This window comes from Macaca nemestrina, chromosome 7 (genome assembly GCF_043159975.1).
Source record: "Macaca nemestrina isolate mMacNem1 chromosome 7, mMacNem.hap1, whole genome shotgun sequence".
NCBI classification, from domain to species: Eukaryota; Metazoa; Chordata; class Mammalia; order Primates; family Cercopithecidae; genus Macaca; species Macaca nemestrina.
The window spans coordinates 44,387,927-44,415,449 of NC_092131.1; the positions used below are offsets into that span (position 1 = coordinate 44,387,927).

The window sequence follows — 27,523 nt, forward strand, 5'->3', positions numbered from 1 at the left end:
GAATAAATTCTAGTGTTCTGTAGCCCTGTAGAGTGAATATAGTTAAAAATAATTTATTCATATTTTCAAATAGCTAGAAAAGAGGATTTTGAATGTTCTCAACATAAAGATATGGTAAAGGTTTGAGGTGATGCATATAAAAATTACCCTGACTTGATTATTATGCATTGTATACTATAAAAACATCACATTGTACCTCATAAATATGTGCAATTCTTTTTTTTTTTTTTTTTTTTTTTTTTTGAGACGGAGTCTCGCGCTGTGTCACCTAGGCTGGAGTGCAGTGGTGCGATCTCGGCTCACTGCAAGCTCCGCCTCCCAGGTTCACGCCATTCTCCTGCCTCAGCCTCCGAGTAGCTGGGACTACAGGCGCCCGCCACCACGCCCGGCTAGTTTTTTGTATTTTTAGTAGAGACGGGGTTTCACCATGTTAGCCAGGATGGTCTCGATCTCCTGACCTCGTGATCCACCCGCCTCGGCCTCCCAAAGTGCTGGGATTACAGGCTTGAGCCACCGCGCCCGGCCAATATGTGCAATTCTTATGTGTCAAAGAATATAGATTCTGGGCCAGGTTCAGTGTCTCAAACCTGTAATCCCAACACTTTGGGAGGCTGAGACAGGCAGATTGCTTGAGCCTAGGAATTCAAGATCAGCCTGGGCAAAATGGTGAAACCCTATCTCCACAAAAAATTCAAAAAAGTAGCCAGGCATGGTGGCTGCCCCGTGGACCCAGCTACTTAGGAGGCTAAGGTGGGAGGATTGCTTGATCCCAGGATGTTAAGGCTGCCATGGGCTGAGATCACACCAGTGTACTTTAGCCTGGGTGACAGAGCGAGACCCTGTCTCTTTTTCTCTCTAGAAATACACTAAAAATAAAAGTTACAGTGACAGAGTGACATCTTTACATATACATCTTTATGCATTTGTGGGAAGTGAAATTGATTAGTCAAAGCGTAGTGAATTTTTTGTGTTGATAAATAGGGTCAAATTGCCCTCTAGATAGATTGTATCAATTTATAGTATCACTAATGGCATATGAGAGGACTTGTTTCTCCATTTTTCTAAAGAAATTGATCATTCAAATTCAGCCTTTTTAAAAATGGCTTTTTTGAGACGGAGTCTCGCTCTGTCGCCCAGGCTGGAGTGCAGTGGCCGGATCTCAGCTCACTGCAAGCTCCGCCTCCCAGGTTTATGCCATTCTCCTGCCTCAGCCTCCCGAGTAGCTGGGACTACAGGTGCCCGCCACCTCGCCTGGCTAGTTTTTTGTATTTTTTAGTAGAGATGGGGTTTCACCGTGCTAGCCAGGATGGTCTCGATCTCCTGACCTCGTGATCCGCCCGTCTAGGCCTCCCAAAGTGCTGGGATTACAGGCTTGAGCCACCGCGCCCGGCCTAAAACTTTTTGTTGAATAAACCATCTTTTACCTATTGAATTGAAATGTCATTCTTATCATATACTAAATTCCCATATAAATATTAATCTACTTCTGGACTTTTTATTCAGCTTCATTGATTTATTATCTGGCTACAGTGTTTCAAGTAGCTTTATAATATGCTTTAATTTCTAACAAGGCATCTTTTATTTCTCTTTAAGTGCTTTTGGGGTTATTCTCGTATTTCTGGATAATATGCCAGCCAGATATTTTTATTGTGGTAAAATTTATATAGCATAAAATTTACTATCTTCGGCCAGGCGCAGTGGCTCACGCCTGTAATCCCAGCACTTTGGGAGGCCAAGGCGGGTGAATCACCTGAGGTCAGGAGTTTGAGACCAGCCTGGTCAACATGGAGAAACCCCATCTCTACTAAAAATACAAAATTAGCTGGGCATGGTGATGGGCACCTGTAATCCCAGGTACTCGGGAGGTTGAGGCAGGGAGAATCGCTTGAACCTGGGAGGTGGAGGTTGCAGTGAGCTGAGATCGCAACATCGCACTCCAGCTTGGGCAACTGTCCCAAAAAAAAAAAAAAATTACCACCTTAACTATTTTACATATGCTGTTCTGTGGCATTAAGTGCATTCACATTGTTGTGCAACTATTTGCAACTCTGGAATCTAGATAAATCCTAATACTAACATTTTGTCAAGTTTCAAAAAATACTGCTGTTGGCTGGGCACGGTGACTCACGTCTGTAATCCTAGCGCTTTGGGAGACTGAGGCAGGGGGATCATTTGAGGTCAGGAGTTCAAAACCAGCCTGGTCAACATGGTGAAACCCCGTCTCTACTAAAAATACAAAAAAATTAGCTGGGCATGGTGGTGGGTGCCTGCAATCCCAGCTACGTGGAAGGCTGAGGCAGGAGAATTGCTTGAACCCAAGAGGCGGAGGTTGCAGTGAGCTGAGATTGTGCCATTGTACTTCAGCCTGGGCCACAGAGCAAGATTCGGTCGAGATTCAGTCTCAGAAACAAAACAAAACAAAACAAACTGCTGTTGCTATGTTGCTATTCTGATTGTCATTATAATCTGTGTACAGATTAATTTACATAGATATAACTTTAACAATAGTTTTACAATATTCTCTTTCTATGAAGCACAGTATATATATATATATATATATATATATATATATATATATATATTTTTTTTTTTTTTTTTTAGATGGAGTTTTGCTCTTGTTGCCCAGGCTGGAGTACAATGGAATGATCTCGGCTCACCACAACCTCCACCTCCTGGGTTCAAGCGATTCTCCTGCCTCAGCCTCCCGTGTAGCTGGAATTACGGTATGCACCACCATGCCCGGCTAATTTTGTATTTTTAGTAGAGACAGGGTTTCTCCATGTTGGTCAGGCTGGTCTCGAACTCCCGACCTCAGGTGATCCGCCTGCCTTGGCCTTCCAAAGTGCTGGGATTACAGGTATGTATTTTCCTCTCATTCGTTCACTCAAATATTTATCGAGTACTCATTACACCAGGAACTCTGCTAAGCATTAGAGAGATAAATGTAATTAAATTAATGTATCTGTAATCATGGATCTTAAAAAAATCCAGAAGAGGAGATAGAGATCAAGCAAATAATTGCACAAATAAATGGAAAGTTGTGAAGTGCTAAGAAGGAGAGATATGTGGTGATATGGTGAGCTTATAATAAGTGATTCTATCTAACTGCGGGGTGGGGTGTCTGGGCAGTCTTCCCTGAAGTAAGAACTGAGCTGACTCTGGGAAAACACACTCAAGTCATCTTAAACAGCCTCCAGGTGGCTCCATACAGGCTCTGCACATTTCTTTGGCTTGTTCCTGAGTATATAACCTTTTTTATTGTAATGATGTAAGAGCTCTTGTATTCATTTTATTTTTAACCATTTTTTATTTATGGGAAAGCTATTGATTTTCATATATTATATATGTAACCAGCTACCTTTAGGATTTTCTTGGTTTTGAGGGAACCCATTCTCTCATTCTTTTACATTTTTGCTTCAGCTAATAAGTTAGGAATATCTGTCAAAACTTCTTCCCTCTTGGAAGTTCGAAAGGGGAAGCTGCTGTCTTCGCCGCCGCTCTGGGAGTACAAGAGTGATTTCCCTGTTTTTATTTTTTATTTTGATTTTGATTTTATTTATTTTGCCCTAGGATATAGATCCTAATGACTTACCTGTTTGGTGAAATGGTGAGAATATGACACCCACTGAGTCATCTTTCTGTATCGAGTGGAATTAATATGTGAAAGGCCAAGGCTCATATGTGGCACTTCTCTTTTGACTCTCTATTATAGTCAGCAAGTAAGGGGGACTCCAACTACTTTATTTATTAATAACTTTCAAATATTTTGCTACCATTATACATAGTAATCATTAAAGTTATTTACTTAAGAAACAGTGTCTCACTCTGCCACCCAGGCTGGAATACAGTGGCATTATCATAGCTCACTGCAACCTTGAACTCCAGTGGCCTCAAGTGACCCTCCTGCCTCAACCTCCCAAGCACTGGGATTTTAGGTGTGAGCCACTGGGCCGGCCATCATTAGATTTTTTTTAAAATCTTGGTTTAATATCATGGAAATAAAGATACTTGAAGGTCTGGTTTTATTTATTTTGTATTTTTATTTTTTTACATAAGTTCTATGGATCTGCTGAGGAGGTATGGGTTTGCATTCAGTTTATTTTAATTATTGGTTTCAATGTCTATCATAGATGAGAAACATAGCTGAAAAAGATGCCAAGATTCAAAGAAGTACTACAAAATCAGGATACTCACTTTTTCAGTCCTATACCCTATTTATAGAAAAATTTTTATTGAAATTCCACTGGAAATACCCATCTTCCTTAATATCAGAAGATACTGCCTTTTTAAAAATTTTCTTGAGACAAGGTGTCACTCTGTTGCCCAGGCCGGAGTGCAGTGGCGCCATCATTGCAACCTCATGCTCCTGAGCTCCAGCGATCCTCTCACCCAGATTGTAGCTGGGACTACAAGCATACACCACCATTCCTGGCTAATTACAATTTTTTCTTTTTTCTTTTCAGTAGAGATGAGGTCTCATCACATTGGACAGGGCTGGTCTGGATCTCCTGGACTGAAGCAATCCTCCCATCTCAGCCTCTTAAAGCCCAGGGATTATGATGGGCGTGAGCCACTGCTACCTGGCTTGATAATCTATTTTCATATTTAACAACTGGATTAAAAATCCACTGTAACTCTTCATTAGGAAAATTTCCAAACAGGTTTGACAATTCTGCTTCCAAATTTCAGCATACTGTACTTGAATTTTTATAGGTGACAAATAACCATTTTCAACAATAAAATTACAAAGTGATAGGAACATTTCCAAATATGTGTTTTCAAATTATACTTGCTTTTAGTAAGCAATTAAAAGGTCACAACTACCTTGAGGAAACTAATAAAATGTTCTTTTTTTCTTTTCCTCAAAATATCTACCAACATTGCAAATGACTGAGAGCCACTTGTTAGCACAGGAAAGGTCAGGAAATTTGTAAAAGGAAATTGTGTAACTTCACTTTGGCAGCTATAAAATACCAGTGAAATTCCCTGTTGTATGAAAAAATTTTAGATCCATTCTACAGATCATTAAGAAGTATTTGTAAAGAGGCTATGGTGATTTTTTTTTTTTTTTTTTTTTTTTGAGACCAAGTCTCACTCTGTCGCCTAGGCTGGAGTACAGTGGCACAGTCTCCGCTCACTGCAACCTCTGCCTCCCAGGTTCAAGTGATTCTCGTGCCTCAGCCTCCCTAGTAGCTGGGATTACAGGCACATGCCACCATATGCAGCTAAATTTTTTATTTTTAGTAGAGATGGGTTTTTATGTTGGCCAGGCTGGTTTCGAACTCCTGACTGCAAGTGATCCACCCGCCTCGGCCTCCCAAAGTGCTGGGATTATAGGCATGAGCCACCACGCCTGGTCTGTTTTTTTTTTCATTAAGGTACCTCAGAAGTAAGATATCTCAGATTTCTAAACATTTACCATTTAACTTAGTGCAACTATGTATAAAGTTGCAATGCCTATCACATAATTTGAAATATTACTGAAAAGATTGTAGACATTTAGCTTCATATGCTGAATGCATAAATTTTAAATGCTTTGCTAATGGTAATGCTTTATATTATCCCTAATCTATCTTTTAATTTTTTATTTTTACTTATTTATTTTTTGAGACAGAGTTTTGCTCTGTTGCCCAGGCTGGAGTGCAGTGGCGTGATCTTGGCTCATGGCAGCCTCCACCTCCCAGGTTCAAGTGATTCTCATGTCTCAGCCTCACAAATAGCTGGGATTACAGGCACACACCACCACACCCGGCTAATTTTTGTATTTTGAGTAGAGATGGGGTTTTGCCATGTTGGCCAATCTGGTCTTGAACTCCTGTCCTCAAGTGATTTGCCTGCCTCAGCCTCCCAAAGTGCTGGGATTACAGGTGTGAGTCATTGTGCCTGGACTATTTTATTTAAAAAAAATAAATAGAGACAAGGTCTCACTATTTTGGTCAGGCTAGTTTCGAACTCCGAGCTCAAAATATCCTCCTGCCTTGACCTCCCAACATGATAGGATTATAGGGATGAGCTACTGTGCCTGACCTAATATCTCAAATTCTTATATACACTAAGACAGATTCATTTGCTAGTAAAGTGGATAGATTGTGGGTAATGATAGGGAGAAAAAAAATAATAAAAGTCAAACAGAGGCCAGGCGTGGTGGCTTATGCCTGTAAACCCAACACTTTGAAAAGCCGAGGAAAAAGGATTACTTGAGCCAGGAGTAGGAGAGCAGCTGGGGCAACACTGTGAGACCCTGTCTTTATTTATTTAAAAAAATGAAAAAATGTAAAAAAGAAAATGGGTCAAGCGCAGTGGCTCACCCCTGTAATCCCAACACTCTGGGAGGCCAAGGCAGGTACATCACTCAAGGCCAGAAGTTCGAGACCAGCCTGGCCAACATAGTGAAACCCGGTCTCTACCAAAAATACAAAAAATTAGCTGGGCATGGTGGTGCATGCCTGTAATCCCTGCTACTTAGGAGACTGAGGCATGAGAATCCCTTGAACCTGGGAGGTGGAGGTTGCAATGAACCGAGATCATGCCAGTGCACACTAGCCTGGGTGACAGAGCAAGACTCCATCTCAGAAAAAAAAAGAAATTTATATTTCAAATAGTCCTCTTTTTCTCTTTTAACTGACATCTTATTAGGTTTTAATAAACTGTCATTTTTATCACCTAGTTTGGCTAAGAAGAGATTATATACCAGAAGTAGAAAAAGAACTAGTTCTACCATTTTGTTGTTGTTGCTTTTGTCTTCATTGTTGATCTTTTCAATCCTTGTCTTCTTTGCATAATTGTTATAAAATCATACACTTGTTTTAGGCAATGTTCTCAAGAAGCAGAACTTGAGATGAAGATTCCTTCATCCCAGTGATTCTTTTGAGAGAGTGATGTCAGCTGAAACCTGTAAGGGAGTGAGAGAAACAGAAGAGGATAGAGGAAGAGGCCAGGCATGGGTTCAGCTGAAATCTATCTTCAGTCTGATCCCACGAGCAGCTCTGGAGTGTGGATGGCACCATGGACTTGTCTTGTCTTGAGGCAAGGAGGCAAGCTTTAATATTCCTGTATCATTCAGTCATGGGCTAAGGGCCACCTGGAGTTGGTGCAGGAGGATGGTGGTAGAGTGTGATGCTCCTAATTAGGTAGAATCCATCATTTATGGTCAGTTCTTCTACATGGAAAGATACGGGTATGAGCTGTTAGCAGCCAAGAGTCACAGCATGTAGGGAATGGGGACAATGACCAGTAAGTAGAATCTGGGCAGGGAAGCAACACCCATTTTGTGAAGTTACTTAAGGCTAAATATTATAATTGGTAAATCTTTTACTTAACCATTGTATAATGTGTCATACTGGAAACAAACAAACAAGTGAGAGTGACACTTACGGAATTCTTGTTCTTGTCCCTGATACTCCCTACCTGATGTGACCATCAGACCTTCAGACTGGTGAAGATGCAAATGTCAACCTGCACACTAAATAGTGTAAACACACCTGAGAGCAATAACTGAAGCCTACCCTGAGAATGACCCTGTATGGCAGATGCATCTGAATGTGTGTTCTGAGCTAGAGAATCTGAGAGTGGCCAACCTGGAGATTTTTTCCTTATCAATGATGAACATCTGAGCCCCTGTCCTGTTCTGTTCATGGCAGTGGCAGCCCATCTGGAGCAGCCTCTCCAACAATGCTGGCTGCAGCCAGGAGGCGCGGCTGGGGCTGTGTGTTCCATGGAACAGGCAGGATCCCCACCCTCCTGGATGCAGCTTCCACTGCCCAAGCTACAGCTGCAGACCCAGGCATCTCTGCACTCTCAGGGGCCTAGGAAGTCCGGCCCTGACCCTACAGGCTCGGCAATGCCTGCTCCCGCTGCCTGGCCTCTCCTTACTCCTGGTGCCCAGTCAGATCTTGGGGCAAAGTTGAGGCCGAGCCAAGGTGCTGTTGCAATCCAGCCAGGTGTGCTCATGCTTGGGGCAATGCTGACACGCCAGCCCCCTGCCGCCTTGACCCTCTCCGGACTTTAGGCACGAACAAGCATGGGAGGGAGGCTGAGTGGGGTCTGAGGGCAGCTCAGCGCTGGGCTGCAGGCATCCTTCTGCAAGAGCAGCCTGGTCACCATGAACAGTGGCAGGAGGCAGGCAGGCTCCGGGCGGAAAGGGGAAGGTCCCTGGTGAAGCCCCACCTTCAAGCTGGGGAAGGCCTGAAGGGGGGGGGGCCAGGCTGCCAGACCCTGCAGAGCAGAGTGGGAACTTGTGCTTTTTTCTGGGCCTGCCCATGGTTGCCCATGGACCAATCAGCAAGCACTTCCTTGCTGAAAAAAACCCCAGACTCAGCCAGACTCAGGGAGATGACAGGATGACTAGCTGTGGAGAGGAGCTACCCACCCCAGGGTCTCCTCTCTGCTGAGAGCTGAACACTCGATGGGACACCCTGCCTGCAAAGAGGAGCTACCCACTGTGGGTCTCCTCTGAGCTGTTCTGTTGCTCAGTAAAGCTCCTCTTCGCCTTGTTCACCCTCCACTTGTCCACATACCTCATTCTTCCTGGACACAGGACAAGAACTCAGGACCTGCTGCATGGCAGGTCTAAAAGAGCTGTAACACAAACAGGGCTGAAACACACCCCTTGCTCACCACATTGCAGGAGACAAGGAGAGAAGAACTGTGGCCCTTTGAGGAGCTCAGACCTAGAAGCTCCCTAAGCCAGGGCTGTGACACACTCTTTGACACTCTGCATTTCCTGGCATCTCCAAGTTTCTGGGCGGCACTGCATTCCCCAGTGCCAGCTGTGGAAGCTACTTGTGGCATACCTGGTTCAGCTGAAGCCTTGCAGGGAGCCAGTGCCCTTGGTGGTGCCTGGAGCTGCCTGCCCTACTGCAGCCAATGTGCCTGACTGTTTGCAGTGGCTGGACCCCATGCTCGCTCACTCACACACCTGTCACCACTCCACTCACCTCAGAAGGTATGGGATCTTGGCAGGTAGTATGAGCTGAGCATAGCCTGCCAGGCCAATTGGGCCCAATGGGCCTGAGCAAAACTCAGGCAAAGGCAGCATTGGCCACAGAGGTTTCCGGCTGGAAAAGCAACACCCACAAGGATCCCGTAACACTGTGGAACAGGGACCATACAGGGGATTAAGGACCTAAGTTTTTGGTTGGGTGCAGCTTGCCAAGTGGAGATTGTTAGAGGGAAGGTGTTAGATGAAAATGCTATATTAACTGCATGCTATCTGCAAATGGTTGCGGTTTTTCCGTGCAGCCAGCCACCACTGGGCCATGTGGTTGTGATGTCCAGTGCACCAGCCCTGGACTATAGGAAGGCGGACACGTTGTCCAACCTGCCACCATTGGATTGTAGGTAAGACAGATATCTTGTCCATCCCACTGCCACTGGGCCATTTCTATCATTAAGGCAATTCCCCTGTCCAGCCTGCTGCTACTGGATTCTCTTCCATGTATGTAATCCCCTAATAAAACCCCAGGTCTTATTTGCTGGCTCTGGGTCTCTCCTTTGACCTCTTGAACCTGGTTCCTTACAGAGGTTAATAGGGGTTTGGCACAACAATTAATAAAATTTAATTTCCTCTTTTTAGATTACAAAAAACAATTTAGGCCAGGTGCGGTGGTTCACACCTGTAATCCCAGCACTTTGGGAGGTAGAGGCAGGTGGATCACTTGAGCTCAGGAGTTCGAGACTAGCCAGGGCAACATGGTGAAATCCCCATCTCTACAAAAAATACAAAAATTAGCCAGTAGTGATGGCATGCGCCTGTAATCTCAACTACTTGTGAAGCTGAGGCAGGAGATTCGCTTGAGCCGAGGTCACGCCATTGCACTCCAGCCTGGGCAAAAAAACAAACAAAAAAACTGACAAGTGTCATCCCCATTCTATTAGCTCTAATTGGTGTTGGGAATGCAGGGAGTTTTTTTGACAAATAAATCCTACTGGAGGATTATATAACTAATTACAGTTTTAAAAAGGGGTTCTCAAAATGTGAACCGAAGGCTCCAGGGGGTCCCCAATACTCTTTCAAGGGGTCTGAAAATTTCTCCCTTTTCCTACTCCATGTCTGTATGAGGACAGGTTTGCCTCAAATACTTAAAAAAAAAAAAAAATCGCAATAGTTTGAAGGCAGAGTCAGATATGAGAATCCAGGTTTTTCTACATGCCAGACAGGGGATCTGCAAATATATTAAACAGAATAACTCTTTGTCGTACCTATTTTTCTTTGTTTTGGAAAATATAGTTTTCTTAAAATGTTTCTGATAACATGTAATGGGTTTAATATTGACACTCAAAAATGGGTAAATACATCTTTTTAGACTTTTGGATTTTTTTTTTTTTTTTTTTGAGACAGAGTCTGTCACCCAGGCTGGAGTGCAGTGGCTCAATCTCAGTCTTATGACGCTTCCTGACTGAAATAGAATCTCAGCTCACTGCAACCTCCACCTCGTGGGTTCAAGCAATTCTCCTGCCTCAGCCTCCCAAGTAGCTGGGACTACAGGCTCGTGCCACCAGGCCCGGCTAATTTTTGTAGTTTTAGTAGAGACAGGGTTTCACCATGTTGGCCAAGATGGTCTTGATCTCTTGACCTCATGATCTGCCCACCTTGGCCTCCCAAAGTGCTGGGATTACAGGCATGAGCCACCACGCCCGGCCAGATTTTTGTTTACATTTCTAATATTGAACATATCGATAGATAGACATAACCCACATAAACAAAAGCTCTTTGAGGCCTTCAATAATTTTTAAGAGTTTAGACGGGTCCTGAGACCAAAAAGTTTGAGAGCCACTTGTCTAGAATACTCTCTTCTTCATTCCTATTCTCCCAGCATTCTTGCATTCCATGATAGGGAGTTGTGTACCTGTATTATTCTCTCTCCTTGAAAAAAGGAACTGTGTATTCAGCACAGTACTTAGCAGTGTTTTGCATGTACTAGAGGCTCAATAAATATTTGGTGAATTAAAAACTGAATATTGCTGTTTTCTTCCAGATCTGCTCTTCTTTTCAAATTTATCTTTGTTTAACCCTGCTGCTCTTTATAGGCAGCCATGGACTCTTTTTTCCCTTTCATTGCTAAAACTTAGAGGGATAGTTTTCATTTAGCTGCATGCCAAGTGTGGCGGCTAATCCAGTGTGGAGAGTTCGGGAAGGAGGCACGCCAGGAATTCATTCTGCATCCTGCTAACTTACACACTAAGGTTCCTCAAGTATTGATTTTATCATGTTATTTTTGCTCAAGAGCCTACAGAGTCCCTGTTTACTTCAGATATAAACACTGGTGCCTGTGTTCATGCTCATAACTTTATCCCATGTACCAGTCTTATCTCCCATTAACTAGCAACGCACCTTCTCTGCAGCCAGGCTGACTGCTTCACTAGTCCCCATGCATGTGCTCTTTCCCAAAGACAAACTTTTTGCACTGGCCGCTCCCGCCATCTGGCTGTTATCCATCCTTTAACCCCGGTTCAGGTCCCAAAGTCTCCATCAACTATTCTTGAATTACTTTTTTTTTTTTTTTTTTTTTGAGACAGAGTCTCACTGTATTGCCCACGCTGGAGTGCAGTGGCACAATCTCAGTGCACTGCAACCTCTGCCTCCCAGGTTCAAGCAATTTTCCTGCCTCAGCCTCCCAACTAGCTGGGATTACAGGCACCCACCACCATGCCCGGCTAATTTTTGTATTTTTAGTAGAGACAGGGTTTCACCATGTTGGCCAGGTTGGTCTCGAACTCCTGACCTCAGGTGATCCACCCACCTCAGTCTCCCAGAGTGCTGGGATTACAGGCGTGAGCCACTGTGCCCGTCCTGGCCTTCTTAATTACTGTCTTATAATGCTTCCTGACTGAAATAGAATCAGAGCATAATGGACAAACTGATTGGTGAGCAAGGAAGAAAAACAAGCCTTTGTTTCTTGGGGGAGGGAGAGGGCAGGACTGGTAAGAGAAAATGTCATGTTGTCCTTCTATACAGCCACCCACACACAAAACCTCAACCAAACAAACCAGCATTATCAAGGGCATGGAGCCATAAATGACAAACTGGGGCAACGTGTTGCTTTTTGCCTTTCCATAGAAGAGGCCATTGTCTTTGCTTTTATTTAAGCATCAAATCCACTGAAGTGTATTTATTTTTTATGCATCTGTTTCTGCCATTAGACAATTCATTGAGGAACTGAGGATGTCTTATTCATGTTTCTATACCCACTAGCACACCATAGGTGCTCAATATATTTCCTTAAAGGAATGTGAGACTAGCATGTGTGAAGCTGGGGAGAAGGCTGTCAGATGAGCTCAGAAGGCAGGCTGAGGCCTGATTTAAAAGAGCGCAATGTGGCGATTTAAGGCTTGTCATGTAGGCAAAAGGAAACAGGGAAGCTAGAAAAGTTTCTTTTCTTTTTTTTTTGAGACGGAGTCTCACTCTGTCACCAGGCTGGAGTGTAGTGGCGCGATCTCGGCTCACTGTAATCTCTACCTCCCGGGTTCAGGCAATTCTCCTGCCTCAGCCTCCTGAGTAGCTGGGACTACAGACGTGTGCCACCATGCCCGGCTAATTTTTATATTTTTAGTAGAGACGGAGTTTCACCATGTAGGCCAGGATGGTCTCGATCTCTTGACCTCATGATCCGCCCACCTTGGCCTCCCAAAGTGCTGGGATTACAGGTGTGAGCCACCACACCCAGCCGTTTTTTCTTTTTTAATTTCATTTGAAATTAAAAAAAAATAACTGCTCTACACATTCAGAGAAACCTGTCTAGTAACAAATTATAGAAATGATCCCTGAAGGTAGTCTAAAGGTTTCTTAATAATATTAATTTTTTCCCAAGGCAATACATGTTTACATTTTTAAAAAGACATAATACAGGCCAGGCGCAGTGGCTCACGCCTGTAATCCCAACACTTTGGGAGGCCGAGGCAGGTGGATCACAAGGTCGGGAGATTGAGATCAGCCTGGCCAACATGGTGAAACCCCGTCTCTACTAAAAATACAAAAAAATAGCTGGGTGTGGTGGTGGGTGCCTGTAATCCCAGCTACTCGGGAGGCTGAGGCAGAAGGATCATTTGAACCCGGGAGGCGAAGTTTGTGGTGAGCCGAGATTGAGCCACTGCACTCTGGCCTGGGTGACAAGGTGAGACTCATCTCAAAAAACAAACAAACAAAAAAGACATAATACTAACAGGCTTTATACGCATTTCCCTGCTCCACTTGTCTCCAGTTCTGTTGACCAGGCAGCTGTCCTCAAGCTTTCTAGCTTTACCTACCTAAACAGCCATATTTCTAAACAATGTTCTGTAGAGGAATTTTTGACTTGGGTTATTTTATTTTATATTTGTTTATTTTTTGAGACAGAGTCTCACTGTGTCACCCAGGATGGAGTGCAGTGGGGTGATCTCAGCTCACTGCAATCTCTGCCTCCCGGGTTCAAGTGATTCTTGTGTCTTAGCCTCCCAAATAGCTGGGATTACAGACATGCACCACCATATCTGGCTAACTTTTATATTTTTAGTAGAGATGGGGTTTCACCATGTTGGGCAGGCTGGTCTCAAACTCCTGGCCTCATGTGATCTGCATGCCTTGGCCTCCCAAAGTGCTGGGATTACAGGCATGAGCCACCGTGCCCGGCCTGACTTAGTAACTTTGGATATTGACTTCCCATCATAGCAGATGAGGACTTTGTTCTACCATGGCCCATCCTCTCTGTTATTTTGAATGCCTTTTTCTGTCTTCTCTGTGGGCCTAAGATACTGGTATTTCACATTATGTATCTTAGTGGGCACACAGTGGAGACTCGTGCTTCTGTTCTAGGACGTGTTCTGGTATTGTTTCTTTGACAAATGTGTCTGTTTTCTCTCTTCTTTCTGGATGTCACATTAATTAAACCTCCTGAAGTAATCCTTCAAAAAATTTTTTCGGCTGGGCGCAGTGGCTCACACCTGTAATCCCAGCACTTTGGGAGGCTGAAGCAGATGGATCACGAGGTCAGTAGATCAAGACCATCCTGGCCAACATGGTGAAACCCAGTCTCTACTAAAAATACAAAAATTAGCTGGGCATGGTGGCACGTGCCTGTAATCCCAGTTACTTGGGAAGCTGAGGCAGGAGAATCGCTTGAACCAGGCAGTCAGAGATTGTAGTGAGCCGAGATCGCACCACTGCACTCCAGCCTGGGGACAGAGTGAGACTCCGTCTCAAAAAAATAAAAATAAATAAAAAAATAAATTTTTTTCTTCTATTTTATGTCTCTGCTTTCCATACTTTTTTATTTTTATTTTTATTTTTTCAGACAGGTTCTGGCTCTGTTGCCCAGGCTGGAGTACAGTGGCATGATCAGAGTTCACTGTAACCTCAACCTCCTGGGCGCCATCGATCCACCAGCCTCAGTATCCCAAAGTGCTAGGATTACAGGTGTGAGCCACTGCACCCGGCCTGTCTTCTGTAAATCTACTAAAATCTCTTCTCTCATTTGCTTTGTGCTTCTGGGTTTTTTGTATTTGTTTTTTCCTTTGAGACAGAGTCTCACTCTGTTGCCCAGGCTGGAGTGCAGTGGTGCCATCATGGCTCACTGCAGCCTTGACCTCCTGGGGTCAAGCAATCCTCCTGCTTCAGCCTCCTGAGTAGCTAGGACTACAGGCATGCACCACCATGCCTAGCTAATTTTTAAATTTTTTGTAAAAATAGTGTCTCATCACGTTGCCAGGCTGGTCTCAAACTCCTTGGGCTCAAGTGATCCTCCCACATTGGCCTCTCAAAGTGTCAGGATTAACAGGTGTGAAACACTGTGCCTGGTCCTTCTGGGTTATTAGCCTTTTAAAAATTCAAAGCCAAGCTGGGAATGGTGGTGTGCACCTGCAGTCCCAGGTACAGAAGAGGCCCAGGTGGGCGGATGACTTAAGCCCAGGAGTTTGAGACCAACCTGGACAAAACAGTAAGATCCCATCTCAAAAAAAGAAAAAGAAAAGAAGAGAGAGGGAGAGAGAGAGATGGAGGGGAGGGGAAGGAAAGGGAAGAGAGGGGAGGGGAAAGGGAAAGGAAAGGGAATGGAAAAGAGAGAAAGAGGGAAGGAAGGAAGGAAGGCAGGCAGGCAGGCAAGCAAGGCTAGGTAACATGGCAAAACCCCATCTCTACTAAAAATACAAAAATCAGCTGGGTGTGGTGGTGCACACCTGTAGTCCCAGCTACTTGAGAGGTAAGGTGGGAGGATCACTTGAGCCCTGAAGGTGGAGTTTGCAGTGAGCCCAGGTTGTGCCACTGCACTCCAGCCTGGGCAACACAGCGAGACCCTGTCTCAAAAAAAAAAAAAAAGAAAAAGAAAATTTTTTATGGTCACCTTAGAAAATGAGAGAAAAGGCCGGGTGCAGTGGCTCATGCCTGTGTTCCCAGCACTTTGGGAAGCCCAGGTGGGCAGATCACAAGGTCAGGAGTTTGAGACCAGCCTAGCCAACATGATGAAACCCCATCTCTACTAAAAGTACAAAAATTAGCGTGGCATGGTAGCAGACACCTGTAATCCCAGCTACTTGCAAGATTGAAGCAGAAGAATCGCTTGAACCCGGGAAGCAGAGGTTGCAGTGAGCCAAGATCGCACCATTACACTCCGGCCTGGGTGACAGAATGTGACTCCATCTCAAAAAAAAAAAAAAAAAGGTCCGGGTATGATGGCTCACACCTGTAATCCCAGCACTTTGGGAGGCCGAGGCAGGCAGATCACGAGGTCAAGAGATCGAGACCATCCTGGCCAACATAGTAAAACCGCATCTCTACTAAAAATACCAAAATTAGCTGGGCCTGGTGGTACAAGCCTGTATTCCCAGCCACTCAGGAGGCTGAGGCAGGAGAATTGCTTGAACCCGGGAGGCGGAAGCTACAGTGAGCTGAGATCACACCACTGAACTCCAGCCTGGCGAGAGAGCGAGACTCCATCTCACAAAAATAAAAAAATAAATAAAATAAATAAATAAGAATATGGGAGAAAAGCCAGGAGCAGCGGCTTACACCTAAAATCCCAGTACTTTGGGAGGCTTAGTTGGCGAATCACTTGAGGTCAGAAGTTTGAGACCAGCCTGGCCAACATAGTGAAACCCTGACTCTACTACTCGGGAGGCTGAGGTAAAAGAATCGCTTGAATCTGGGAGGGAGGTTGCAGTGAGCCAGGATCATGCCCCTGCACTCCAGCCTGGGTGACCGAGTGAGACTCTGTCTAAAAAGAAAAGAAAAGAAAAAATAAAATGGCAGAAAGAAGCAAGACGCTCTTACAGTACTCCACTATTTAAACCAAGAGTTCATTGTAGGAGAGTTAAGGATTTCATCTTTATTTTTATTTATTTATTTATTTATTTATTTATTTTTATTTTTTTATTTTTTTGAGACAGAGTCTTGCTCTTGTCACCCACACTGGAGTGCACTAGCGCAATCTCGGTTCACTGCAACCTCCGCCTCCCAGGTTCAAGTGATTCTCCTCTCTCAGCTTCCTGAGTAGCTTGGACTACAGGCACACACCACCACGCACAGCTAATTTTTCTGTATTTTTAGTAGAAGCGGGGTTTTACCATGGTGGCCAGGCTGGTCTTGAACTCCTGACATCAAGTGATCCGCTGGATCTTTTAAGGCATTAAACATTGGTGCCTTAATACAAAGGGCTGGAAGAGGTGGAAAATGGAGGCATGCAAAGTTGGTTTCAAGCTATTGCGAAATCCAAACAAATCTGAAATAGGGTGTTATCCAGAGGGGGAGCAAGAGTGCATGAAAATGCTTTTTCTTCCCCACACAGTGCTATGAATGTGTGACTAAGCGCAGAGGATTAGGTTGAGGGTCAAAAGTGATGTTAAATCTTTTAATGTGGTTGACTGGGATGGTGAAGCCACTAAAAAAGGGAACACAGAAGTTTTTTTGTGGACTTTGGGACACTTACATTTAGGAGAATCAAAGGGACTGAAAGATAAATGGGATGGAAGAGAACTAGAGGATAGTGTGGTGTTTCCCAAGACATCCCCTGCTCTTGCTATCCCAGCATCTCCTAGACCTTCCCAAGATCCAGCAACCGGAAGTATAACACTAGTCACAAGAAGGCTAAGGTTGGCCTATATTCTAATTGCGGGTGATGTGGGGGTAAGATGGGGAGTATATGGGAACACAATCACAAACTAAAGCTTATATACTAACACTTTTTTGGGAAGTTCAATGTCAAGGAAGTTGGAGTGAGCAGGAAAGGGGAGTGAGGCAGGAAGGAAGAAAGCAAACACAAGAGAGAACATGAGGATGTGATACCAAGCTGGCCATACCTGTGTTAAATATTTTGAATATCCCACCCGGGCAGCGTACTTATCATTGGCTGAAATTACCTTATATTGTTTTTAATAAAAATAATAGATATTGTCTGTTTGCCCACGAGAAAATAAACTACACGAGGACAGGGACTTTGTCAAATGTTGTCTCTCCAGGACTCAGAATATACTTGGTGCATAATAGGTGATGAATAACATCTCTTGAATGAATCACGTTAAAGAGAAATATATTTCTAAATAAAACACATTCCATGTAATGTATTACTTTATGTTATTTGTGCAGAGTGGTTTCTGTTCCTCATTTTTTATCCTCCAATTACCTAATCACGCCCAGAGGCCTATTTGTACATAAGGAAGGAGAACCATAATGATAGTTTCATGTTACAGAGTCTTCTACCTGCAGGGCTATCATCTAATGCTCAAGGACCCAATCCTTGCTTTTCCTTATCTTAGCTGATCAAATAGGTAGTTAAGGCATCTGTATGGGGAGAGAGGGAGATTTATCTTCTGCCCTGAGCATTCTCGCAGGGGCTGAGGACAAAGGATACAATTTATCCCACTTATACTTAGGTATATATTTATGATTTTGCTTTTTGAAAGAAACAGTTTTCTTTTCACTGCACATTTTGCTTTAAGAAGTAGTCAAATAAGGTTTTTTTGTTTGTTTGTTTTAGAGACAGAGTTTCACTCTGTTGCCCAGGCTGGAGTGCAGTGGTGTAATCTTGCAATCTGCTCACTGCAGCCTCCGCCTCCCAGGCTCAAGCGTTCGTGCCTCAGCTTCCCCAGTAGCTGGGACTACAGGCAAGCGCCACCGCACCCAGCTAGTTTTTTGTATTTTTTGTTGAGTCTGGGTTTCACCATTTTGTCGAGGATGGTCTTGAACTCCTGACCTCAAGTGATCTGTCCACCAGGGCCTCCCAATATGCTGGGATTACAGGCGCAAGCCACTGCGCCCAACCCAAATAAGTTAGTTTTTTTTTTTTTTTTTTCTTAAGATGGGGTCTCGCCCTGTTGCCCAGGCTGGAGTGCAGTGGCACGATCTTGGCTCACTGCAGCCTCCACCTCCCAGGTTCAAGCGATTCTCCTGCCTCAGCCTTCTGAGTAGCTAGTACTACAGGTGCGCGGCACCACGCCTGGCTAATTTTTGTATTTTTAATAGAGATGGGGTTTAGCCATGTTGGCCAGGCCAGTCTCCAACTCCTGACCTCAGGTGATTCGTCCACCTCGGCCTCCCAAAGTGCGGGGATTACAGGCGAGAGCCACCACGGCTGGCCAAGTTTTTTATATATTTTTTTAATGTAGGAAAAGATTTGTGGTAAAAAAATTATTACATGCTGCAAGCTTAGGTGAGAAATGACTATCAAAAGTAGTAAATTTTGTATTACAAATCAACTCTCATGTATCAATTTTGATATTTAAATTCAAAGGTAGGAAAATGTTAATTAGATGAATATATTCATGATTGAGACTATAATCTACTTAATGTTCCTTTTATCATCTACTCAAACCTAGGAGTAAATTTCACTTCATTAGCCTCATAGCAATCATCTGTAATCATCTGATTATAAGTGTACTCAAGCTGCAGGCTTTCACTGTGACTCTGTATTTTATATCCTTCATCATCAAAACATGTTTTTAAAAATGAGAGAAAACATGGCTTTGTTTCAATGCGTTATCATTAATGCATAGATAATACATTCCTGGCAATCATCAGATCCATCTTTATAATGCTTGGCTTATCTTAGGATATCATGTTATCTAGCATAACAAATTTAACCTAATGCTTAGAAAATTAAATCCAACTCTTTTTTTCTTTTGTTGTTTTGCTCTTTCACCCAGGCTGGAGGGAAGTGGCACAGTCTTGGCTCACGGCAACCTCTGCCCCCAGGGTTCAAGCGATTCTCCTGCCTCAGCCTCCCGAGTAGCTGGGATTATAGGCACCCGCCACCACACCCAGCTAATCTTTGTATTTTTAGTAGAGACAGGGTTTCACCATGTTGGCCAGGCTGCTTTCCAACTCCCGTCCTTAGGTGACCCACTCGCCTCAGCCTCCCAAAGTGCTAGGATTACAGGCATTAGCCACCCCACCTGGCCAGATCCAACTCTTACTAAATACTTTTCTAGGATATAAGATGAGAGAGTCAAATATGTAAATCCAAAAACAAGCAGGCAATGAGTAGGGATATTGGTATGATTAGGACTCATTGGTATCTGAGTCTGAAGCAAAGTTCCAGAAGCCCTACAAAAGAAAACAGAAGCCTTTCATAGCCTTTCATATTTCTTTTATAGCTCAGATAGTTTTGTATTACTGTGTCACATACATCAGTTAGAGATCATATGATAAAAAAGAAGAAGCCAGGCCATCTCAAAAGAAAAAAAAAAAAAAGAAAAGAGAAAAAATCCTAAAAACACCACATTAGTCTGGTAGTCTTTTTTTTTTTTGAGATGGAGTTTTGCTCTGTCACCCAGGATGGAGTGTAGTGGCACAATCTTCTGCAACCTCTACCACCCAGTTTCAAGCAATTCTTCTGCCTCAGCCTCTTGAGTAGTTGGCATTACAGGTGCACCACCACACCCAGCTTATTTTTGTATTTTTAGTAGAGATGAGGTTTCGCCATGTTGGCCAGGCTGGTCTCAAACTCCTGACCGGAGGTGATCCTCCCGCCTCAGCCTCCCAAAGTGCTGGGAATACAGGTGTGAGCCACTGCGCCTGGCATTGGTAGTCTTATTTCACATAAATTCATATCAACTTCACAATAACTCTCTTTTAAGTATTAAATAAAAGAAATCTACATTTCTTTGCCTATAATTTTCTTCTTTTTTGTTTTGAGACAGGATCTGACTCTGTCACCCAGGCTGGAGTGCAGTGGAGCGATCTGGGCTCACTAAAACCTCTGCCTCCTGGGCTCAAGCAATCCTCCTGCCTCATCCCCCAAGTAGCTAGGAATATAGGCATGAGCCACCATGCCCTGTTAATTTTTGTATTTTTCTTCAGAGATGGGGTTTCACTATGTTGCCCGGGCTGGTCTCAAACTCCTGAGCTCAAGTGATCCATTGGCCTTGGCCACCCTAAGTGTTATGATTACAGGCGTGAGCCACTGTGCCCGGCCTGCCTATAGTTTTCATCCATTGCATTTAAACTTTCTTAATTCTACTTCCTGGCTGGTGTACATTCCTAGTCCTGTCATTAATTTTTCTTTTTTCCAAGGATCATTTTCAACAATTAAAGGCCTCAGCAAACATATACTTTTTTGGGCTGGGCACAGTGGCTCATGCCTGTAATCCCAGCACTTTGGGAGGCTGAGGTGGGTGGATCACTTGAGGTCAGGAGTACGAGACCAGCCTGGCCAACACGGTGAAACCCCGTCTCTATTAAAAATACAAAAATTAGCTGGGCAAGGTGGCAGGCACCTGTAATGCCAGCTACTCAGGAGGCTGAGGTAGGAGAATCACTTGAACCTGGGAGGCGGAGGTTGCAGTGAGCTAAGATTGTGCCACTGCACTCCAGCCTGGGCAACAAAGGGAGACTCCATCTCAAAAAAACAACGAAGGTCAGATGTGGTGGCTCATTCCTGTAATCCCAGCACTTTGGGAGGCTGAGGCAGGTGGATCACCTGAGGTCAGGAGTTCGAGACCAGTCTGACCAATATGATGAAACCCCGTCTCGCCGGGCGCGGTGGCTCAAGCCTGTACTCCCAGCACTTTGGGAGGCCGAGACGGGCGGATCACGAGTTCAGGAGATCGAGACCATCCTGGCTAAAACAGTGAAACCCCGTCTCTACTAAAATACAAAAAAAATTAGCCGGGCGAGGTGGCGGGCGCCTGTACTCCCAGCTACTCGGGAGGCTGAGGCAGGAGAATGGCGTGAACCCGGGAGGCGGGGCTTGCAGTGAGCTGAGATCCGGCCACTGCACTCCAGCCTGGGCAACAGAGCCAGACTCCGTCTCAAAAAAAAAAAAAAAAAAAGAAACCCCGTCTCTACTAAAAATACAAAAATTAGCTGGGCATGGTGGCATGCACCTGTAATCCCAGCTACTTGGGAGGCTGAGGTAGGAGAATCACTTGAACCTGGGAGGCGGAGGTTGCAGTGAGCCGAGATCTCACCATTGCACTCCAGCCTGGGCAACAAGAGTGAAACTCCGTCTCAAAAAAAAAAAACAAAAAAAACCCCACCATATCCTTTTTTGTCATCCTTCCTGTAATTGCACAAAGTAAGGGGTATACATAGAGGAAGGGTTGGAACTTCAACTAATAATTCCTGAATGCCTACACTGTGCTATTTTTTTGTTTATTTTGTGCTTAATTTTATTGTTACTTAATCTTCATAAAATCCCTGAACAGGAATTATCACTTGAGTAATTTGGAGTTTTGAGGAAAATAAAGTAACTTGTTCAAAATCACATATCTGGCTTTGAGTAATAGTGCTTATTGAAACATCTGCTTTGGGTCTGCTATGATGGCTCATATCTGTAATCCCACCACTTTGGGAGGCCAAAGAGGGAGGATCGCTTGAGCTCAGGAGTTTGAGACCAACCTGAGCAACATAGTGAGACCTCGTCTCTATTTAAAAAAAATTTTTTTAATTAAAGAAAAGTGTTCATGATATCATTTTTTTCTACCTTTTTTCTACCTTTTCTATACTAAAAAAGATTGTAAAAGTAAGCAGCCTGACAAATAGGATTAGAATAATATAGGTGCGCCGGGCGCGGTGGCTCACGCCTGTAATCCCAGCACTTTGGGAGGCCGAGACGGGCGGATCACGAGGTCAGGAGATCGAGACCATCCTGGCTAACACGGTGAAACCCCGTCTCTACTAAAAAGAAGTACAAAAAACTAGCCGGGCGAGGTGGCGGGCGCCTGTACTCCCAGCTACTCGGGAGGCTGAGGCGGGAGAATGGCATAAACCCGGGAGGTGGAGCTTGCAGTGAGTGGAGATCCGGCCACTGCACTCCAGCCTGGGCGACAGAGCGAGACTCCGTCTCAAAAAAAAAAAAAAAAAAAAAAAAAAAGAATAATATAGGTGCAAGGAGAGAGCAGAAAAAAAGAAAGTATAACTGGTTGAATTTAGCTTAGCAATAACTTTCTCAGCTCTTAGTTTATGTATATTTAGAACCAATCTTGTAGCACATGCTCCATATCAACTACATATGAACTGGCAAATAGGTATTTTAAAATCTTTTTTTTTTTGTCTGAGACGGAGTATTGCTCTGTCGCCTGGGCGGGGGTGCAGTGGCACAATTTCGGCTCACTGCAATCTCTGCCTCCTGGGTTCAAGGGATTTTCGTGCCTCAGCCTCCTGAGTGGCTGGGACTACAGGCATGTACCACCATGCCCAGCGAATTGTTGTATTTTTAGTAGTGACGGAGTTTCACCATGTTGGCCAGGCTGATCTTGAACTCCTAACCTCAAGTGATCTGCCCACCTTGGCCTCTCAAAGTGTTGGGATTAAAGGCATGAGCCACCTTGCCCAGCATAAAATCTTAATTAAGAAAGATGTGAACGTGTTTTCACAGTATAAGGATCCCAAGCTGCTCCTTTTGGTCCTGGCCGGGTGCGGTGGCTCACCCCTGTAATCCCAGAACTTTGGGAGGCCAAGGTGGGCAGATCACCTGAGGTAGGGAGTTCAAGACCAGCCTGACCAAAATGGAGAAACCCTGTCTCTACTAAAAATACAAAATTAGCCGGGTAGGGTGGCACATGCCTGTAATCCCAGCTACTTGGGAGGCTGAGGCAGAAGAATTGCTTGAACCCGGGAGGCGGAGGTTACGGTGAGTGGAGATCGCGCCATTGCACTCCAGTCTGGGCAACAAGAGCAAAATTCCATCTCAAAAAAAAAAAAAAAAATCGCCACAAAAATAAAGTATCAAGACCATATTTTCAAGGATCATTTCTACAGTTCATTCATTACTAGAGAAGTTTCTCTGAACATGCAGGGCACCGGAAACCATGAGGAAGAGGCACAGCATTCTCTTCTGACCCTGAAGCCAGCTTTTCTTGCTTCACTGCACCTGCCATTTGCCATTCATGATCATTCTCTTCCTGCAGGAGAGTAAGAGAGAAAGAATGCAGTCTGAGTGATTCCTGTCTAAAAAGTAATAAAATAAAATAAAAGTATGGTCCTAATTCTTATGTTTTGCTTATTTGTTTTGTTTTGTTTTGTTTTTGAGACAGAATCTGTCTCTTGTTGCCAGGCTGGAGTGCAATGACACAATCTTGGCTCACTGCAACCTCTGCCTTCAGGGTTCAAGAGATTCTCCTGCCTCAGCCTCCCAAGTAGCTAGGATTACAGGCGCCCACCACCACGCCCGGCTAATTTTTGTATTTTTAGTACAGACGGGGTTTCACCATGTTGGTCAGGCTGGCCTTGGACTCCTGACCTCAGGTGATCCACCTGCCTCAGCCTCCTAAAGTGCTGGAATTACAGGAGTGAGCCGCTGCACCTGGCCTCTAATTCTTAACTAGAAGACCCAGACACTGGTTTGTCAAATAGTCTGTCCTTTTTTTCTCCTCTTAACTCCATTTAGTGTAGCTATTTTACTATCTGTTCACTCTTTTAGCTTGAAAGTGGCGGGAAGAGAAAAAAAAAAGAAAAAAGGAAAGTGGCATGAAGAGAACATACAGCTTAAACCAATCAATTTACCACTTTCAGCAGCTCTGTGAAAAGGTTTTCTAGAGGTGGGTGGGATTTTTGATTAACATAATTATCGGTTTCAGTGCTAGCCCTGCCTCTTCGTCAACTTTTATCTTTCTAAACTAAAGAGGGTAATAATAGTAAAGTGCATCTTAAAACTGGAGGAATGAAAACAGCACCACCTCTTATCTTTAGAGGAGCAGTTTGGCACACTGACTGGTATAAACCAGCTGGCACCCTTCACAGGATGTTCTCACCACCACCCACCCTCTGGTTTCAAAGGCAGTCTTGTTGACGTTTTCAGAAACTCTAGAGCTGGTGGCTTCCAGAAGTACTCCTTACATAGTAGAGGCATGCATGCATGCCTAGGAGTGGGCCTTACATGTACTGGGAAACCTTCAAGAGGCCCTGGGATTCCAGATTTGGGCAAAGGAATATGGTGCTTAGGATTGGAGCCAGAGACTTCAAAAAGAGAGTATTATTAGGTCAGGGTCTTAAGGACTAGCCAGCGGAATGAGGCAGAAAGTTAGAGAGCCAGGCTGGAATGGAGTTTGAGAGGGAGAGAGCCAGGCTGGAATGGAGTGTGAGGTTAGGGCTATTCCTGTTAAATGTATTTTATCAGAGGGGGTTTAGTGAGCCAAGATTGCACCACTGCATTCCAGCCTGAGCTATGGAGCAAGACCCTGCCACAACAACAAACAAACAAAAAAAAAATAAAAAGAGGGGAAAATAGGATTAGCTTGTACATCTTGTATGCTATACTGACCCACTCCCACAAATATAAGACTGTCAAACTAAAGGAATTGAGGTAAAAATTAATATAAGTAGAGTTTATTTAGGTCAAATTTGAGGACTGCAACCTGGGAGACACAGATTAAAGTTGCCTTGAATATATGCTCTGATTAGCATCATATATTCAGGTGGGTTTTAAAAAGTGGGGCAGTTCCTATATTGGTTCATTAAAATAACATAAGCTATTGATTGGCGATACACTGTTCTTTGTATCACAAATTCCAGGAACATGAAGATAATGGGTGAGGGTCCTACTCCGCAACTTTAACATTTTAGGTAATTTGTCAGCTAGTCTGGCAACTACAGGGAAAAAAAGAATAAAATGTGTTTATCATATATATATGATATATATACATATATATACATGATATATATATATATACACACACACGTGTATATATAGATCACTATGACAGAGCCTCGCTCTGTTGCCCAGGCTGGAGTGCAGTGGTGCAATCTTGACTCGCTGCAACCTCCACCTCCGTGGTTCAAGTGGATTCTCCTGTCTCAGCTGCCCGCGTAGCTGGGATTACAGGCGTGCGCCACCATGCCCGGCTAATGTTTGTATTTTTAGTAGAGACGGGGTTTTACCATGTTGGTCAGGCTGGTCTCAGAACTCCTGGCCTCAAGTGATCCACGTACCTCGCCTCCCAAAGTGCTGGGATCATAGGCGTAAGCCACCACACCTGGACAGAATAAAATGTCTTTAAACAGTTACCCCTGGGTGTTGAAACAATCTTTGCAAAATTACAACTGATGAAATTATACCTGAGGAAATTATGATAGTGAAAGAAATCAGACCTAACCGATTCCATCTTGCTTCTAACCTTTAAGCTGTCCTTGTTCATTCCTGCACGTAGGCCAAGCTAACTTTGGGAAGGAATTCAGTTCATAGTTTGACTATGAAACAAAATTGATGACATGGCCAGGTGCGGTGGCTCACGCCTGTAATCTCAGCACTTTGGGAGGATGAGGCGGGCAGATTACTTGAGGTCAGGAGTTCAAGACTAGCCTGGCCAACATGGTGAAACCCTGTCTCCACTAAGAATATAAAAATTAGCTGGGCGTGGTGGCAGGCACCTGTAATGCCAGCTGCTCGGGAGGCTGAGGCAGGAGAATCGCCTGAACCTGGGAGGTGGATGTTGCAGCGAGCTGAGATTGTACCACTGCACTCCAGCCTGAGTGACAGAGCAAGACTCTGTCTCAAAAAATCAAATAAAATAAACTGATAGCCCTTTCCTATAAAGACCCCTTCTTGCCTGGGGACCAGTCTGCCTTTGCAGGAGTAACAAATTAGCTATGAGATTAGAAATTACAGGGCCGGGCGGGGTGGCTCACAGCTGTAATCCCAGCACTTTGGGACGCCGAGACGGGCGGGTCACCTGAGGTCAGGAGTTCAGACCAGCCTGACTAGCATGGACAAACCCTGTCTCTACTAAAAATACAAAATTAGCTGGGCTTGGTGGTGGGCACCTGTAATCCCAGCTACTCAGGAGGCTGAGGCAGGAGAATCGCTTGAACCCAGGAGGCAGAGGTTGCGGAGAGCTGAGATCGTGCCACTGCACTCTAGCCTGGGCAACAAGAGCGAAACTCCATCTCAAAAAAAAATTAGAAATCACAGTTTACAGGTCAAGCAACCTTGGGCTCCTCTGAACCTCCTCAAATTGCTCCTGGGGATAACGTCACTTTTGTAAAACCTAAGATCACTGCTTGAGATACTTTGCAGATGCTGCACTCCATGGATCAGCTGACACCACCCAGACCCAGACCAGTAATCTGGCTCAACCAGTTCTGCCATCCCACCCAGGAACAGAAGACAGCAAGAAAAACTCCCTTCGACCCCCTATGATTCCATCTCCAACCTGACCAATCAGTACTTCCCACTTCCCAAGCCCACCTGTCGAATTGTCTTTAAAAACTCTGATCGCCGAATGCTCAAGGATAGTGATTTGAGTAATAATACTCGTCTCCTGCACAGCCGGTTCTACGTGAATTACTTTCTCCACACAATTCCCCTGTGTTGATAATCAGCTCTGTCTAGGTAGCGGGGAAGGTGAATCCACTGGGCAGTTAGTGTGGGTTGGCGGGGTTGGGGGATGATTGAGGTCTCAGTCATGTCTCTGTAAGCCTAACAAGTTTTGCATACTTCACATAGCTTAGGCTGCTCTGAATTGCTTTTCCTTCTCTTTTTTTTTTTTGAGATGGAGTCTCGCTGTTGCCCAGGATGGAGTGCTGTGATCATAACTCACTGCAGTCTTTAACTCCTGGGCTGAAGTAATCCTCCTGCCTCAGCCTCCCAAAGTGCTGGGATTACAGGCATGAGCAACTGCGTCCAGCCAAAATTCTGCTTTAGACTGCAGCTTCAGCTCATGCCTGAGTTCCAGCCTGCCTTTCCTGATGGCCTGCTCTACCGATTTTAGACTTACCTAGGGAGCTGCCACAACTGTATGTCAACTCCTTGACAAAAAACCCTCAATATATGTCTCCTATTGATTTTATTTTCCTGATGGAGCCCTGATACAGTGATTGAGCATGAGAACTTGCAAGTAGTATGACATACAATTCGCTTTTGGTTTTTTTTTGAGACGGGGTCTTGCTTTGTTGCTCAGGCTGGTCTTGAACTTCTGGGCTCAAGCGATCCTCTTGCTTCAGCTTCCCAAGTAGCTAGGATTACAGGGGTGCACCACTGCACCCAGCTCATTTTAAAATTATTTAGTTATTTATTTAAGTATTGTGTATAATTTGGACTCTATGGCGTATTTTAGCAATATATGTGAGTGTATGTGTGGGTATATATAATTTTTAATGGTAAATAGTTTCTTAATGACTTAAACC

General features: G+C 44.3%; 1 non-coding gene across 1 annotated transcript; it reads left to right on the forward strand.

Annotated features, from left to right (window-relative positions):
- The first annotated feature begins 23,130 nt into the window (after positions 1-23,130).
- LOC112429194 (small nucleolar RNA U3) lies at positions 23,131-23,344 on the forward strand. The gene has a single exon (XR_003021343.1). It is a non-coding gene; the product is annotated as a small nucleolar RNA U3 (small nucleolar RNA).
- The last annotated feature ends 4,179 nt before the right edge of the window (positions 23,345-27,523 follow it).